At 47.7% G+C, this 18,265-nt stretch overlaps 1 protein-coding gene and 1 long non-coding RNA gene across 4 annotated transcripts in view; both read right to left on the bottom strand.

The window, feature by feature from the left end:
• Positions 1-18,265, bottom strand: part of DHRSX (dehydrogenase/reductase X-linked) — a 216,274-nt gene that overhangs the window by 65,711 nt on the left and 132,298 nt on the right. The window lies entirely within an intron of this gene.
• Positions 1,050-17,122, bottom strand: LOC128773862 (uncharacterized). Its single transcript, XR_008418334.1, has 2 exons — positions 15,807-17,122; positions 1,050-1,617 (listed from the first exon to the last, which is right to left on the bottom strand). It is a non-coding gene; the product is annotated as an uncharacterized LOC128773862 (long non-coding RNA).

Raw genomic sequence — 18,265 nt, forward strand, 5'->3', positions numbered from 1 at the left:
CAAGAATCTTCATATTTTGCTGGTATAGGTAAAACAATACCACCACATCAGGAAAAAAAGTGTACTCGTTTCTTAAAAAGTTGAACGCATTATTATCATGTGACTTAGCAATTCCACTGCTGAGCGATGTTGCAGAAAACACCTGCACACAGATATTTACGGCAGGATTACTCACACTAACCAAAAAGTAGACAAGACCCAAATGTCCATCAATGGATGCACAGAGAAACAAATATGCTGTACTCACACAACGGGATATTATTCAGCCATAAGAAGGGAACAAAACACAGATATGTGCTATCATGTGGATGAATTTTAAAAGTAACGCGCTGGGGCGCCTGGGGGGCTCAGTCGGTTGAACGTCCAACTTCAGCTCAGGTCATGATCTCGCGGTCTGTGAGTTCGGGCTCTGTGCTGACAGCTCAGAGTCTGGAGCCTTCTTCGGACTCTGTGTCTCCCTCTCTCTCTCCCCCTTGTCTGTCATGCTCTGTCTCCCTCTCTCTCAAAAATAAATAAACATTAAAAAAAAACTAAAAAAAAAAGTGCCGTGCTAATTGGTGGGGCCCCTGGTCAGTCCCGTCGGCAGAGCACCTGACTGTTCATCTTGGAGTTGGGAGTTTGAGACCCAAGTTGGGTGTAGACATTGCTTAAAAATCGCAGCTTAAAAATTATGCTAATTGGACATTATACTAATTGAAAAATATTATGCTAATTCACATGCTAATGGATAATCACAATAAAAATATATGTCCTATAGTAAATTTCTTCCACCGTATTCTAGCTCAAATGGACTCGGTTCTAAATTAGCTCTGCCCTGTATGCTTTTTGAGTCTCCATAATGTGCCGCCATGAAGGGTCAGGGTTTGGACAAAACAGCATTCTCAGAAAGTGTTCCACCCTATGAACAAATTTCCCCTCTGAAGCCCGGACACAGGGTTAAAGGACACCGAACTAAGTAAGTGGGCAAACATCTAAGATGCTGTTCCTTTCGTTTGTGAAATGTGAACGTATGAGCCATTATTTATGGTGTTTCAAATAAAATTACCATCTCCCCACAAGAATAAGAAATTTATTTATCTAAGGAAACCAAGGGCGGGAGGTGATAAACAATTTCAGTGGATTTTAGGCCTCCGTGAAGAGAGAGAAGGAGGCTATATTTCTGTTTGGAGGGATCTCGTTATTTGGTTTCATCACAGAAATGAAACCCCTCTCCTTGGAAACAGTCAGACGGGCAGAAAACTCCCCAGGGGCTCCTGGAGCTGTCAGCACGTATAAAGCATCTCTGCTGTTTTCCCCAGAAGCAGTTTTGTTCGATGCATTTCCAGAAGTTTCTAAAAGCCTCCTGGCAAAATTAGACGCTGCCCTTCTTGAGACAGAACGTCACACGATTTTCTTGAAAATCCGTAATATTGGGTAACAACGAAACTCCTGGGGAACAAGCGGTAAGCCCGCCTTGATGTGGAGACAAGAATTGCTTCAGAAATTCTCCTTGTGATCACAACAGTGAGAAGACAGAGTTGTTTTTGTAAAAGCAAACAAAATACCCAGTCACGCGAAACCCAAGTCCCCAGGGATATTAGATACGTCTGGTGTCTGGCTGGAGAACATCGTTCAGTCCTGGGAGCGGAAGGCAGAAAAGGCTTATTAACAGGACGTTGCTCTATGTTGCGGTCGAGTGCAATCTCAGAAAGCAATGGATACGAAGCACAAAGAAAGCTTAACCGAATGGTCCCAGCCTGTGGCTGGAGGCACAGACTTCTCGTCTGAAATGTGTGAAATCATCATGCACACATATACCGTTTCGCAAGTGTGTGAAAATTCCTCCCAAGTGAATAGAGAGATCGCTACGTTACACGTTTTACTGAACAGGGTAGCTTGGGTCATTCGTCAGTAGCTCTGTGGACATAACATTTTTGAGTCCCCACACCTGAAAATATTGGAATTGATGAGTGTATGCCAAAGGGAATGTGCCCATTTAGAAAACCAGTGACCTTCCCCTGTTGACATCGAGGACCTTTCCTTCACTCTCAGAAGCAGCGAAATGGGGGACCAGGAGGAAAAAGCAAGGTGAGTTTTCAGAAACACCGATTTCATCCCGTTATTCCCTTATTTGAAAACAGGTTGGTTCCTCATCCTTCAGTAAAATAAATAAATAAAAATAATAAAATAGAAAAAGAAACCCACATCGGTTCCTCTCCATTGTCTGCAGGATGATTTCAATTTCCTGGTCCAGTATCCAGTCTGACCTCCTGTCTACGTCGAACCCAGTGTGGTCCACCAAGTGAATTATTCAACCCTGTCGGGACCCTGAGGCACAGGTGTTTTCCACTTTGCAGCAGGGCAACTTCCTCCCGTCCACCTGCCAGGGCAGTGGCAGAGCCTTTCTTCCCTCCCCTGCTTGGGGGGGGGGGGGGTGGCGGGGCAGAGTGGGTAATGGGCAGCAGGCGGTGAGCTCTACTGGGAAGCAGACCTGGGAGCAGGGACTCAGCTAATAGATTAGTATGAGGAGGTCACCACCAGCGGCTGGATGTGCCCTGGGACCAGAGCTGGTGGAGCAGAATCCATCGTCACTGACCTCAAATGAGCTCAGGGCCCTGGGGAGCAGCACTGGCCTGGCCCGTTGCCCCCACATTGATCACTGCCAGCCTCTCATGGGCCTCCAAGCTTGCAGGGAAAATGCATTATCGCTTTGTAACTTCAACCCGCTAATAAAGGGAAAAATAAAAACTACCAAGTCCTCATCTTGAGGTCTGGAATGAGCAAAAAAAAAAAAAAAAAAAAAAAAAAAAGTAAGTCAGGGACATCCAAAAGCAAATGCATTTTTGTGTGTGTGTGTGATGGGACTTCTGTCCGCATGGAGACTGGAAGGTCTGTGCATCCTGGTGGTAGGAGGCTCGGCGGCAGGGCTGCTGAGCGGAGAACAGGGAGCCGGGGGTGGCGCCAGCTAGGGGACGCGGGGTGCCCCCACCCTACGGGAGTGGGTGGCAGCTCGCTGGAGGCAGGTCCCTTATGCCCAGGGAACGTTCAGCTCTGAGTCTGCAAAGCTCAGCGATCCTAGCCGGTTGCAGGACAAGCATTTCTGCCCTACAGGAAGTGGGTGGGAACCACGGGATGCAAAGCCACACCCACCAAATGATGGCGCTGGGACTTTTGCCAAGAAAGTTTTATTGGCGCAGAGGCAGGTGCACGCCTTTACACATGGTGCGGGACTAACTTCTCTGAAAAAGCAGCATCCGTGAGTTGCACCAAAAATCTAAAATAGCTACTCTCTGGTCCTTTACACAGAGAGCGATCCAGCCTGTGAAGTTCAGTATCCAAAAATTAAAAATAAAATAAAAAATAAAATAGTAGAGCCTGGGTGGCTCAATCGGTTGAGCATGCAACTTGGGCTCAGGTTATAATTTCACGATTCACGAGTTCGAGCGCCTCCTCGGGCTCTGGGCGGACAGCTCAGAGCTTGCAGCCTGCTTCAGATTCTGTGTCTACCTCTCTCGGTCTGCCATTCACACTCTCTCCCCGTCCTTCTCTCAAAAATGAATAAACACGAAAAACATAACCAAAATAAAAATAGAGTGAAATAAAATAATAAAATCCTTCCAAAGTTATCTTTAAGGTAAATGCAAACCGATAGGTTCATAATACCTCATCCATGCTCTGTGGGGTTTTCAAAGATTAAACAACAAAAAAGAAACATTTTAAATGATGAACGAAGGCATCCAAACAGTCAGGCATTTTTTTTTTGGTGGTTGTTTTGGGGGAAAACTGCTTAAAAGTTGAACTTCATTATATGCTCAGCGCTGACTCGCGATGGAAGTCATGGAATGGTGGGAAAGTGATGATACTGGGGCTCGGAACCTGGTGCCATCACCTAATCCTAACCCTAACCCTAACCCCTACCTGTAGCCCTAACCCCTAGCCCTACCCCTAACCCTATGGGAAACAGGCACGTGTGTTTTATCCGACATGTTGGAGCTCTCGCTGCCAGAGCAGGGCTGGAGCCAACGCAGCGGATGGATGCAAGAGCCAAACAGAGAAATGTCAACGAGGACACTCAGCCCTGACAGCAGTCTTGGTTCATCACCACCCAGCTGGAATGAACCTGGGGCCTCTTCATTTCCGGGCTGACGGACGGGCTGTATTTTAGAAAGCTGGAAAGAGGGTCCTTTCTGGATGTCTAGGTGCTATGCACATGTGCCTTCACAGGGGCTCCCTGTGATTCCCTGCAACTCTCTGTTCCCCATACCCATGCACACCTGGGTGCACCATTCACACACACACGTGAACATAAAACCATACATGAAGTGCGCACCTGCACACATACATTTGCTCGTGTAAACATTCATGCGTGCACACAGTGCGGTATGTGCGTGCACACACATGCATATGTAAACATTAATGCGTGCACACACGTGCATGTATAAACATGCACGTGTGTGCACACACGTGCATACGTAAACATTCATGCGTGCACACGCGCGTGTATGTAAACATTCATGCGTGGACACACGCGCATATGTAAATATTCATGCACACACGTGCATATGGAAACATTCATGCATGTGTGCACACACGTGCATGTGTAAACATTCATGGATGCACACACGTGCACATGGAAACATTCATGCATGCACACATGTGCATGTAAATGCATGTGTATGTTTCTCTCACACATACATTTAACCATGTACAGTCTTGTGCACACTCATATATATATATATACATGCACGCACATATATGCATATAAATATATGTGTGCAGGAGTGCCTGGGTGGTCCAGTCGGTTAAGCGTCAGACTCTTGATATTGGCTCAGGTCATGATCTCACGGTTGGTGAGTTTGATCCCTGCATCAGGCTCTGTGCTGACAGTGCAGAGCCTGCTTCGGATTCTCTCCCTCCTTCTCTCTGTCCCTCTCTCACTCATGCTCTCTCTCTCTCTCTCTCTCTCAAAATAAACTAAAAAAATTTTAATGTATATGTGCACACACATTCTCTCACACACATTTAAGCATGCACACTCATTCGTACACACACGTGCACACACTTTCCTATGCGCACACGCACATATGCACACATTCCTGCAAGCATGTGCACACACACATGCACACACATTCATGCACGCACGTGCACACACACGCACATGTGCATATACTCCTTCATGCACGTGCACACACATCCTACACACATGTGCACACATGTGCGTGCACATTCCTGCATGCACGTGCACATACACACTTCTGCACACACACTCCTGCACGCTCCCGTGTGAACCCTGAGGCATCTGCGATGTTGACAATGTACATGAAACAACGTTGGTCCCTCCCAATGCACTGAATCCGCTACAAAACCCATCTTCCTGTTTGCAAGCCGACCCTCCCCTCCCAGGTCTGCTGTCAGGGGTAAGTCACCTCCGTCTTCTTAGGGCACCTCGTGAGGCAAAGAGCCTTCGGTCAACTTCACAAGGAGCCCTGGGATGCGCTGCCCTACCCCCTGCTCTGCGGGAGACCGGGGCCTACGACCGGCTCTCTGGTGTGTAAGTCCTCCCTCCTGCTTATCTCTCCAGAACCACCAAGGAGAAGAGGCTCGACAACAATGTGACAATGTCATCACCATGTTGAGCACCTGCTCCCGTGATTCTCACTACTCTGGGGCTTCACAGAAGGAGACACCAAGGCAAAGTGTGGCTGCACATCTCTCCTGGGGTTGTGGGTGTGCAGCTGGGCAGCCCCACCCTTTACACTGCATGCGGACACAACCGTCTCTTGGACTTGGCCTCACGACTCTCCAGTAACATGAGTCTCCTTTGCTTCTGGAATCACAAAACCGATCCCTGCCTCAGGGCCTTTGCACATCCTGATGGATCACTCTGCCATCCCAGATATACATATGACCCACTCCCTCTCATCAGGGAGGTCTTGCTCAGATTAGATATCATCCCTTCTATGACCCTGTATGAACTTTCTCTACCTACTTCTGTCCCTTGCCTGATTTCATATTTCTACCTTGGTGTTCATCATTCTCTGAGTTCATGTGTATTTCAAATTCAGACCTATATTTGTATGTATTTACATCTATCTATCTATCTATCCACCCATCCACCCATCCATCATATCTATCTATCTATCTATCTATCTATCTATCTATTATCTATCATATATCTATCCATCCTATGTATCTATCTATCTATCCATCTATCCATCCACCCATCCATCCATCCACCCATGCACCTACCCATATATCTTGTCTATCTATCTATCTATCTATCTATCTATCTATCTATCCATCCACCCATGCACCTACCCATATATCTTGTCTGTCTATCTATCTATCTATCTATCTATCTATCTATCATCTATCTGTGATAGTGGTTAAAAACTGGGGGCGATTGTGCCCTCAAGTAACATTGTTGGTTGTCACATGGGAACAGGGAAATGGTGCTGCCGTGTGGTGGGTTGAGACCAGAGATGGTGGTCAACAACCTTCAGTGCCCAGGACACCCCACATCAAAGTCACCCCCTTCCAGACGTCAGGAGTCCCCAGGGGAAGATGGTCTGGTCTGGCAGATGAAGGCATCTTAAGAGACAGAATCTTTTCTGCCAAATCAGCAGAGTGGGAACATACCCCCCCCCCCTCCCGGAAGTGTGCACTCTGGTGCAGAGTAGTCTCTGAATCAGCCCTTGGGTCTGAAAAGCTGTGGTTAGAATCTCCACAACCTCACAGTGAGTCTGGCCTCAGGGAAGGTGCTGTTCCCAGGCAAGCGGGGCCCCATTGTGGCATCTTGTCCAGTAACCCCTCTTGCAGGACCCGGACCTTTTACAGAAATCCGCTCTTGAAAAATTCATGTTGCTGACAGTGTCAGAATGCAAGACGTCTCTGCTCCTGCGCTTTGATAAAGGAGGGTCCGGGAGGGATGATCCTCAAGGGATGGTAAGGCATGGCCACCATCAGGAGAATCGGCATTCTCTGTGTGCGCGTGTCCCTGGAGGCCGGATCAGTCTCCTGTCACACACGACCCCACACTCAGGGGCTCAAAACAACACGCATGTGTGGTCCTGCCATTCTGGAGGCAGCAAGTCTGGACAACGGCTCTCGTGGGGCTAAAATCAAGCCTCCTGTGGGGCTGGGTGGCTCCAGAGGCTCAGGGGAGGATCCGTTTCCCTGCCTTTGTGAAGGTTCTAGAGGCACGTTTTGTGTATTCCTGTGTTTTCCTGGTTCCTTCGTGCGAAACCGGCAGGTTAGCCTTGTTAAACCTCCGCGTTTGACATCTCGTTGCCTTCTGTCTATCTGACCTTCCCGCCTCCCTCTAGACCCACCTCCAGGTCGCACCCGCTGGCTCCCCGTGCAGTCCTTGTACGGTTTATGTCTCTAACCTGTGTTTTTCAGCAACTTGCACGCATGATTCTCCTACAGAGATACCGTGAGCCTGCATTAAGGCTTTTTGTTTGTCTGTTTTTACGTGAGGGAGCTTGGCAAGCATTACGATGTCGAGGGGACGTTCTACGGAGGCTGGAGGGGTCGGTCAACGCACAGTCAGGAAGGAGGTGAATTCAGGGACTCTTGCTTTCGGCTCATGGTTTGTGAGGTTGAGCCCCATGTCAGGTGTAAGAGGGCGTTGTCTTTGCACAGGTGTGGAGGCAGCCTCAGAGGGGGGCACCTGGCTGCAGTGTGCATGCTCTCAGGTGGGGCTCCTCCCAGCATCCCAGACCCTCACAGCTCTGAGAATGTCACCCTGGGACACCTCTCCTCCCAAAAGCAAGCAGCAGTGGTCCTGAGCTCCTGTGGGTCTCAGGGACTGTTTTAAAAATTTATTTCTTCGTTTTCGGTCTGGAATGAAGTCGTAACTCACTTGGAATATTAATGGAGGCTTCAGCTCTGGTAATGTAAAATCTAGTGCACATAGCTTTAAATGTTTGCAACAGCATAGTATTTGGGGGGGTGCTCATGGTTCCCTAAAGGGAGCAATTCAACCCCCAGGGACACTTGGGGGCTGTCAAAAGGAGGGGGCTGCTACACCATGTGATGGCTGGAGACCAGAGATGCTGTTCAACACCCTATGGTGCCCAGAATGCCCCACATCACAGTCACCCAGCCCCAGATGTCAGCATAACAGATTCTGTATGTCTGTCTGCCGTCTGTCTGTCTAGCTATGTATGTATGTATGTATGTATGTATGTATCATTTATCCCTATGTCTATCTATCCATCTATTATCTATCTATCTATCTATCTATCTATCTATCGTCTATCCATCTATCTATACACCCTTGTATGTACCTATCTATCCCTATATCTATCTATCCATCTATCTATCCCTGTATCTATCTACTATGTATTATCATTATCTATCTATCTACCTATCTATGTATGTATCTGTCATCTATTCATCTATCTATACATCCTTATATCTATCTATCTATCTATCCCTATATCTATCTATCCATCTATTATCTATCTATCTATCTATCTATCTATCCCTCCTTATATCTATCTATCCATATTATCTATCTATCTATCTATCTATCTATCTATGTCATCTATCCGTCTATCTATCCATCCTTTGTTATGCCCAGAATTCGTGATCCCCAAATACCGCCAGGGAGCCGAGTCCGATGTAAAAGCAAAAGAGCCTTTATTCGAGCTAGCTCGAGCTCAATCCCCTACCTGCACAGATGCAGTGGTGAGATACCGGGGAGAGAGAGCGAGTTTCAAAAGGACAAAGGTTTTATTGGGGCCTAGGGGCAGTTGGTGAGGTAATGGCTATGGCCTCAGCCGATTGGCTGGGGAAGGGTCTGAGTCCTGTTAGGCAGGTGAGGGGGGGGGGGTTTACTCAAGGGGAGGAGGTGTGGTCAAGGTGAAGGACACAGAACAAGATGGAGTCAGCCGGCGTAGGCCCGCCCTTTCACCTTATATCTATCTATCTATCTGTCTATCTATGTATGCGTCCATCCATCCATCATATCTGATGAGGTTTTTGGGGTGACAGTGGAGTTTGTGGGGTCTCGACCCAACAGCCAAGAAAGAATTCTTGAAGACGTCTTTGGTGCAAAAAAAGGTGATTTTATTGAAGCTCGGGGGCAGGACCTGTGGACAGGAAGAGCTGCCCCGGGACCTTGAGGAGAGACTTAGTTATATACTATGGGGCTGCGGGAGGTAAAGTCCAGGGGAAGTTTCCAGTGAGATTTTCTTGTGCCAAAGAAGTCTCCCAGGATACTGGAGGCTTGGCCATTGTCAGGCTAAGGTGGTTTGTCCCTCTAGCAAAGCATTAGCATTAAGACAGTAGGTAGTTTCTGGAGAAACGTTTTACTCTGCCTGCCTCAAGGATTTGCCAAAGGGCTGCAGGTTAGAAGGAAATTGAGTTTTATCTGCCATTTCCTTCCGCCTTTGTTCCCCACATCACTGTAGAAGGGAGGGTGATGTTGCGGTCCGGGAAATAGAGTCTATAGGTTTCTGGAGATTAGTCTATTGATAAGATTGCCATTTTCTTATAATTTACTAAGACATTTGTAAATAGGTGGAGACACAGGTCCTGCAGGACTATGATCTCTATTAGTTAACCATTTGTTTTCCCCCTTTCCTTTGTTCTTGGACAGCCATGAGTGCTTGAGGAATATCACGCATTCCACCTGGGGGTGGGATGGTGGTGTTTGCAACCTATCAGCTTGGTTATACTCCCTTATCAATATCTATCTATCCATCCATCACGTTATCTATCATCTATCTATCTATCATCTATCTATCCATCCATCCATCCATCCACCCACCCATACATCATATCTATCTATCTATCTATCTATCTATCTATCCATCCATCATATCTATCTATCTATCCATCATATCTATCTATCTATCTATCTATCTATCTATCATATCTATCCTATCTATCTATCCATCCATCTATCCACTTATCCATCCATCCATCCATCCATCCAACCACCCACCTACCCATCCATGCATCTATTATGATCTATCTACCTATCTACCTACCTATCTATCCATCTATCTATCATGTGTCTATCTATCTATCCATCCATGAGGTATGGCAGTGCTTTGCAACCAGAGACAACTTTTTACTCCTCAGGGGACACTTGCTGATATCTAGCGACATTAAAAAAAAAAAATGTTTACTTATTTTGAGAGAACGTGCATGTGTAGGGGAGGGGCAGAGAGAATCCCAAGCAGGCTGCTTGCTGTCGGCCCAGAACCCCACGCACAGCTTGATCCCACGAACTGAAAGAGAAAATCACGACCTGAGCTGAAATCAAGAGTTGGACACTCAACCGACTGAGCCACCCAGGTGCCCCTAGGGACAGTTTTGACTGTCACAACTGGGGGCTTGCTACTAGGATCTGCCGCGTGGAAACCAATACCTACAGTGCCCAGGATGTGCTGCCCCACAGGATAAACCAACCCAAAATACCAAGCTTGCCTGGATGGAGGATATCTGAGACACCTGAGCATATGCAATAATGTCATCCCATAGAAATTATGCATGTATAAGTGTGTGTGTGTGTGTGTGTGTGTGTGTGTGTGTGATTCACAAATTTGTTTCAGGGATACATACACACATATACATATATCTACATATGCCTATGAACATATGCATATACATGTGTCTATCTGTGAAACAAATGTCTGAAGAATCCAAGGTCTGCCCACGTGGCTGCACTTCCTGGCTCTGTCCCGCGGGCCTCCGGCTGGGGATTCATAAAGTCCTGATGTCGTCCCGTCCCTGCTGAAACACATCCACCAGCCGTTCTGCACGAGGGCTGCTATTTGTTCTGGCCGACGGTGCTTTTGGGCGTTGCAGTCGGGGAATTATTTTGCATATATAACCTCACCACGAGCCATTTCTCCTAATACCCGAGGCACATACTGAAAGCAAATCCTGTGCCTTCTGACAGCTTCCTGAGTTGTGTTCATCACCCAGGACCATTTTTATAACTCCCTGCGGCCGCCACCCATTTGCGCAGAGCGTCTGGGCTTCCTGGGTTCTTAGGCAAGTGACTGCTGTATTTCTCTCCGTGTCGGTGTTTATAAAAAGTGCCACGGAAAGGATTTCGAAGACGCGCAAAAATGATGAAACCTGTTTGTTCACGTTTTGAAGGCTTTGCTCACGTGGTCCCCTTTCCTTCAGAGACACAGAGGGTCCATGAGGCAGGACTTTTGCTAGAAGGCAGCATTAAAATGGCTCGCCTTTGCCAAGGATGCCGGAGGGAAGGTCGGAGACAAAAAAAGCAAAGCAGCCTGCAGCCATTTGGATTCAGATCTACGGCCCCAGGGAGGAGAGGCCAAGCCAGGGGTTGAGTAGGGACGGTCTGCTTTAACCAGGGCCCCTTCTGAGACGAGACTGCCCAGATATTTACACTTTCTCAATAGGCAGCCTCACTGTAAGGGAGACAGGTCTTTGAAGAGAGGAGGTGTGTTTTTTTCCCCCTGGGGCCTCGATGCTACATGCGAAGGAGCATTTGACATATGGCAGGATTTTGTGTTTGAAAAGGAAGATAGGTAGCCGTCCAGGGTGTGTCGGGAGCTGTGTTCAAAGCATCCAGTCTGGAAACAGTGCTTGTATGGTCAGGTGGACGGAGACCAAGGGGGACCCTGCGGAACACCTTTGCCTCTGTTTCTATGCACGTTAATACGAGTACACAATTCAGAGGCATTTAGCACGTTCGCCACATTGTGCAGCCATCACGCCCATCTGGTTCCAGAACATTCTCATTCCCCCAAAAGGAGACCCCATGCTTTACCCCCTCCCCCAGCCCCTATAACCACTAATCTTTCTGTGTCTATGGATTTAAGTATGTTAAGACGTTTTTGAGGCTGGTTCTTGGCGTGTGTATTAATATTTCCTTTTTCATGGTCAAATAATATTTCAGTGTAGGGATGTATGCTAATGCATTTTTCTTTTTTAACTACCATTCAGGCTCAACGTGGGGCTTGATCTCATGCCCCTGAGGTCAAGAGTCTCATGCTCTGCCCACAGAGCCAGCCAGGCACCCACTAAGGCTTTTTTATTATTTATTTATTTATTTATTGTTTAAAAGTGTACTTATTTTTTTAATATGAAATTTATTGTCAAATTGGTTTCCATACAACAGCCAGTGCTCCCCCAACAGGTGCCCTCCTCAATGCCTATCACCCACCCTCCCCTGCCCTCCCTCCCACCCCCCATCAACCCTCAGTTTATAGTCAGCTTTTAAGTCTCTTATGTTTTGGCTCCCTCCCTCTCTTTTTTTTCTTCCCCCTCCCCATGGTCTTCTGGTAAGTTTCTCAGGATCCACATAAGAGTGAAAACATATGGCATCTGTCTTTCTCTGTAGGACTTATTTCACTTAGCATCACACTCTCCAGTTCCATCCACGTTGCTACAAATGGCCATATTTTATGAAAAGATGCTCAATGTCAGTCTTCATCAGGGAAATACAAATCAAAACCACACTGAGATATCACCTCACACCAGTCAGAGTGTGGCTAAAATGAACAAATCACGAGACTATAGACGCTGGAGAGGATGTGGAGAAACGGGAACCCTCTTGCACTGTTGGTGGGAATGCAAATTGGTGCAGCCACTCTGGAAAACAGTGTGGAGGTTCCTCAGAAAATTAAAAATAGGCCTACCCTATGACCCAGCAATAGCACTGCTAGGAATTTACCCAAGGGATACAGGAGTGCTGATGCAGAGGGGCAGTTGTACCCCAATGTTTATAGCAGCACTCTCAACAATAGCCAAATTATGGAAAGAGCCTAAATGTCCATCAACTGACGAATGGATAAAGAAGATGTAGTTTATAGATACAATGGAATACTACTTGTCAATGAGAAAGAATGTACTTATTTTGAGAGAGAAATAGAGCATGAGCAGGGGAGGAGCAGAGAGAGGGACAAAGAGAGAATCTCAAGCAAGCTTTGAGCTGTCAGCACAGAGCCTGATGCAGGACTCAAACTCACGAACCATGAGATCATGACCTGAGCCAAAGTCGAGAGCTGGAGGCTTAACCGACTGAGCCCCGCAGGTGCCCCAGGAATGCATTTTTAATGCGCCCGCACTATCCTAAAATGAAATCATAGATACTTACCCCCATAGTCAAACTGAATGATAGCCACGTCGTGTCCACATAATACAATTTATAAGAAAGTGATAGGCATTGGAACATGTCAGTGCTTGGAGACGATGAAGCAGGAAGATGCTTGTGTGTGGGATCCCCAGTGAAGGTGTCGGCCTCAAAACAGAGGCTGCCCCAGGAATGCTGTGTTCTCACTCAAATGCCAGCAGCTGCAATGTCAATTTCTGCACAAGTTGAACGATGCAACCAAGGGCAATCTTGGGTTAATGCAGTGGTTGCTTGGCTGGAAAATGCAACGATGGCATTTATGTGTCAACAGAGCATTTGGTTGTAGACTCGGGTTAGTTACACAGAATGTCCACCTGCATCTGGGCCAGACGTTGAGAAGGCATGTGGGCGTGGGGACATTCTACATGAGGTGGCCCTGTCTTGTGCCTTACAACACGTCTAACATGCTGGCATCCTCCCGCTAAATGTGAAGGGGAGATTTGTTTTCTCAGTGTGCTCTTCTCTGTGTTTCCATGAACCGTGTGGAGAACAGCCAGAATGGAAAACCACCGGGCCATGGGGAAGGGAAGCCAACACCTCGTCAGGTGTAGGTGACGTGGACCCAACTCACGACAGTGGTATTACTCACACAGTATTACTCACTTCTGCAGCCTGAATCCCCATGTACAGCCAACCTCTTGCGAGGGCAATGACCATAAAAAGACTCATTGAACAAAACAGGACACTCTTTGCCCAAGTTATAGTAAATAGACATCTCCCAGTGTAAGTGTCAAAGCACCGTGCCCTACACATCAAGTATATACTTAAGTTATACCTCAATAAAGTCAGAAGAATAAAATGAATACCCCCCCCCCCCAAAAAAAGGCCCTCGTAGTTACCATGCTCTGATTTTCTCCAGGATATTTTCCATGAAAACCCTGTTGGCCACACTTAGCACCATGGTAGACCAGTTGTACCACACGGTCTTCTTTGAAGGACAATGTAAGTGGGTCTCGGGTGACTTAGAGCAAACAAAGTTTTTAAGGCACTGCTGGACTTGTGACAGTAAAATTATTTTTATATCTACACGTCTGGGAAAATTTAAACACACGCTTGAGTAACCCATGGGCTAAAGAGGAAAACAAGGAGACAGGGATGGCCGACGGTATCTGTGAGACATTAACCAAGTCAGAGGGAGAAATGAGGGACACAGAAGGCTAGACGTCCAGAAACCAAACAATAAATGGCATTCGTCAAATCAGGAAGTCGGACGATCCATCCCAGAAAGAAGGCAAAGAATTGTAAAGAGAAGCAAAGGAAGAAATAAGACACCTGGCGTAACCAAAAATGATAGATTAGCAACTAAACGCACACACTGGTAGAGCTCTATTCCTGAACAGGAGAACGCACTTCATTAGTTAAGAATCTCAGAGCCAGAGATTACTACACGCACACATTCACGCACTGTCCCTTCAGGGCACATGCTGGAAACCAGGAGGGACTTAAGTCTGGGTTTGTGTTTGTGCTTTTAAAGCTTTTGGTAAACAAGCAAAAAATGTAGACCGAATGCCCAGGATTCTGGTATGCAGATGACAAAAAATACAGCTGCCACTACAATTCCTTGAACCACACGGTGTGAACTGTGCGGGTCCACTGAGATGCGGATTTTTTTTCAATAAATACAGCACAGTCCTGTAAAGGTATTTTCTCTTCCTATGATTTTCTTAATCGCACTTTATTTTCTGTAGCTGATCTCATTGTAAGAACACAGTATATAATACACAGAGCATTCAAAATGTGTGTTAGTTGACTATTTATGTTATCAGTCAGACTTCTGGTCCACAGTAGGCTCCTAGCAGTTAAGTTGTTGGGGGGTTAAGAGTTACATGTGGATTTTTGAGTGCATAGAGGCTGGGCAGCCCTAACCCCCTGTGGTTCAAGGGTCAAGTGTGATTTCTCCACTTGAATGGCAAATCAAATCCAGACTTTGGATGCAAAGACACGGGTGGCATACATTTATTCCTGAACTTCCCTTAAGCAGACTGCATACATGGGTCTTGTTGTCCTCTCAGCAAAGCTGGGTGCAGACAGGGTGGGTGTCAGCATCATCATTCAGTAGACGATGCATCACAGAGACCCAAAGGCATAATGATGGCGCCCGATGCAAGACTTCACGCTTCCCAAAGCTCCGATCCAATGGAAATGAGCATGGAATGCCCTCCCTGACCCATAGGCCAATCCAAGAAGCTTCCCCCCAATCCCGCCTCCTTCCTTGGAGGGAGCCCAGTGCACCTTCTCTGGTTGTGTTTCCTAATAGCCAAGATGAGAGGTGCCCATGCCACCTGTTCATGGTACAGACATCCTCAATATCCAGTTGGCATCTAGACAGAGCCTGTGTACTACACGGACCAGCCTTTGGTCACTTGAGTGAGCTTGTGTTTCCTCAGAACCTGGCTTGTAGCAATGACTGACTGACTGACTGACTAAGTGACTGAACAGATGAATGAACGATGGGGTCCCTCCCGCTGCTGAACCCAAACAGAGCTCATTGTTGCTACACCGAGGGAAGAAAAGAACCTCTTTAACGAGAAGACAAACACACATCATGAGCCCAACTACCGAATCGAGTCTTGCCCGCGGATGGAAAGTCATCACCCTGGAGTGTGCACGGAGACCCTGTCCACTCCCCTAACGTGAGCCACAGGCTCAAACCCAGGACCTCCAGTGCCTGCCAAGCCACGGATTTCGCTTTACTCACCCAGAGATCCGCACGATTTCTCCGGCTTCTGGGAAATGTCTCCGAGGAATTTTATGATCCGGTGTCGAGGGAACAAGCTACCTTCTCCAGAACTATGTTGTTGTTTTCTTCCCTCTCTCTTCCAGGGAGGAAAAGAAACATAAGGTCTGTCATGTAACGAGGAGGAGGAATCTGAGGCCAGGGTCCTACAACGTTCAAATTGTTTGTGAAGCGCGTCTTCTCAGCTTGGGGATTGTGGCATCTGTCAAATCCCGGCGTGTGTGTTATCTCAGTGGTGGAAGATGTCGGCTTGGCCAGGAGCCATCCTGAGCCTCGACTCGGAAAGTACCTTTGTGATCACGGACACGGTCGCTGGCATTTGTGTACAATGGCCTCAAGCTGTAATAGGTTCTCTGATGACATATAAATGCTCCAACGTTGGCACCTTCCAGAACTCAAGATTCTGTTTTGTGGTGCAAATTCCCGGCTATTCGGAATACTAGATGAGGCACAGCTCGCTCTTGGTTTAATCAAGGAAGGGATTCTAGTTCTAGAAGACATTAGTCCGGAGTCTAGGGCTTCAGTAGGATATCTGAGCAGTCTGAGGGCGTGCCGATACCCAGGGCTGGAAGCTGTAATTCAAATATGCCTGGCTCAGGGGAGGGGGGGCGGTCCTTGAACTTGGAAGATCAAGAAGATGCCTTCAGAAGCTCTACAGAAATGCTGATTATCCAGAGGAATTGCTTCTGGAATTCTGTTGAAATTGGAGATGACCAGCAATCCTTTTCAGAGGCTCCCCCAGTGGGCAACCAAAACCCACGAGCCTTAGTGGACCTTCAGAAACATCTTCAGCATCTTTGTTGAGAAGGTGGTCTCTGTAGGGTTTACCACCTTGGCCACGGAAACACGGAGAACTCACCCCGGGCATTCTCACATCTCCCAAACCAGAGCAAAGACATTCCTTTGCATTTTATTAAGTTCCCGTTAAGGGATGCTCCATTCCCGAAGGAGAACGCCTCATGGCGCCAGTCCATCCACCCTGAACATCCAAGCAGCGAACTATAAAGCACCTGTCCCCGTGTCCAGTGTGAACCCCACACTGGAAGAGCTGCGGGCTGTGGTTCCAAAGAATGCATGTGCCCGGAGTTGACATCGGGTTTGAGTCTTTGATGAGATTCTGTCAACGGAGGGAATGGAGAGTGAGATGGCCAGCCTGTGGTCACTGGTCTGGAAATGCCATCTGCAGTCCAGAGGCACAGACACAGTCTCCTTCCTATTGCATGTCCAATGGCTAGTTTGTCGTTGTTAGAATTTGAGGACATCTTCAGACGGAGGACGGAGCCATCCTTGCCCGACTGGGGGTGAGGGTGAGCCCTAAAGTCAAGGATCCTGCCCAGTAGAGTGCGTGAGATATTCGGAAGCGTCGGGAGCTGTATGAGGTCCTATCAATTTCCATCAGATTCTATCATGTTCCAAATTCCTATCAATTGGTTGGTGGCTTAAAAGCATAGGAGTTCACCTCCCCCCAGCTCTGGAGACCCAGGCAGGGCAGGGCTCTTGAGAGCCAGGCGGGGCAGGGTCACGTTCCCTCCAGAGGCTCCCAGGGAAGATCCTTCTGGCCTCTTCCACCTTCTGGGGGCTCCAGGAGTCCCTGTGTGTGGCTGTGTGTCTCCAATCTCTGCCCCCATCGTCACATGACCTCTTCCTCGTTTGTCACGAAATCTCTGTCTACTTATTTCAGAAGAGGAAACTTGGGATCACGTTGGGTCTGCCTCGAGAAGCCAAGATGATCCGCTTGTCCTAATTCCCTCCCAAAGATTACCTTTCCAAGTAGCATCACATTCACAGGTTCTGGGAGGGTAGCACGTGCAGGTATCTTTTGAACCGGATCGTACTTCACCTCCTAGAGAGACCGACTGGACACAACCCCAATGACCTTCCAGGTCTGCCTGACTTCCACTGCGTGTGCCACCCTTCATGTCCCTGGTGGACAAGCTGCCTGTGCCTACGGATATGCAAGGAACCAGAAGGAAATGTGCGGCTCAGCTGGGCTCTGATGAACTGTGGTCACCACCCACGACTGGGCATTACATATTTTTAAGACTCGTCTAGTATCCTGGACTAAGTATAAACCGGGTCTTGCAGATGTCTCTAGGAAGGGTGCCAACGGAAACGTTAACAGACATTCTGTTAGGGACACAACCCATGGGGACACAACCCATGGCAAGAGCTGTCCAGACCCCTCTCTTCCTCCCCATCCTACAGATCTCTATGGGGAGTGCCGTCCAGGACCCTGTCCGCCCACCTGTTCTACGGAATCCCTGACTGGCATTGGTCATATCCACATGATGATGGGCTTGAGCTCATGTCAGCAGACCTACGGGCGGAAGGTGGCACCGGGGCAGGGTCATTGTCAAAGTGTGGAGTAGACCATGGGTTTCTACCTCAACCTGGACCCAACAGACTGAAGAAGGCTCATG

The sequence above is a fragment of the Panthera pardus genome, unplaced genomic scaffold, assembly GCF_024362965.1.
Source record: "Panthera pardus isolate Hobbes unplaced genomic scaffold, ASM2436296v1 HiC_scaffold_27, whole genome shotgun sequence".
NCBI classification, from domain to species: domain Eukaryota; kingdom Metazoa; phylum Chordata; class Mammalia; order Carnivora; family Felidae; genus Panthera; species Panthera pardus.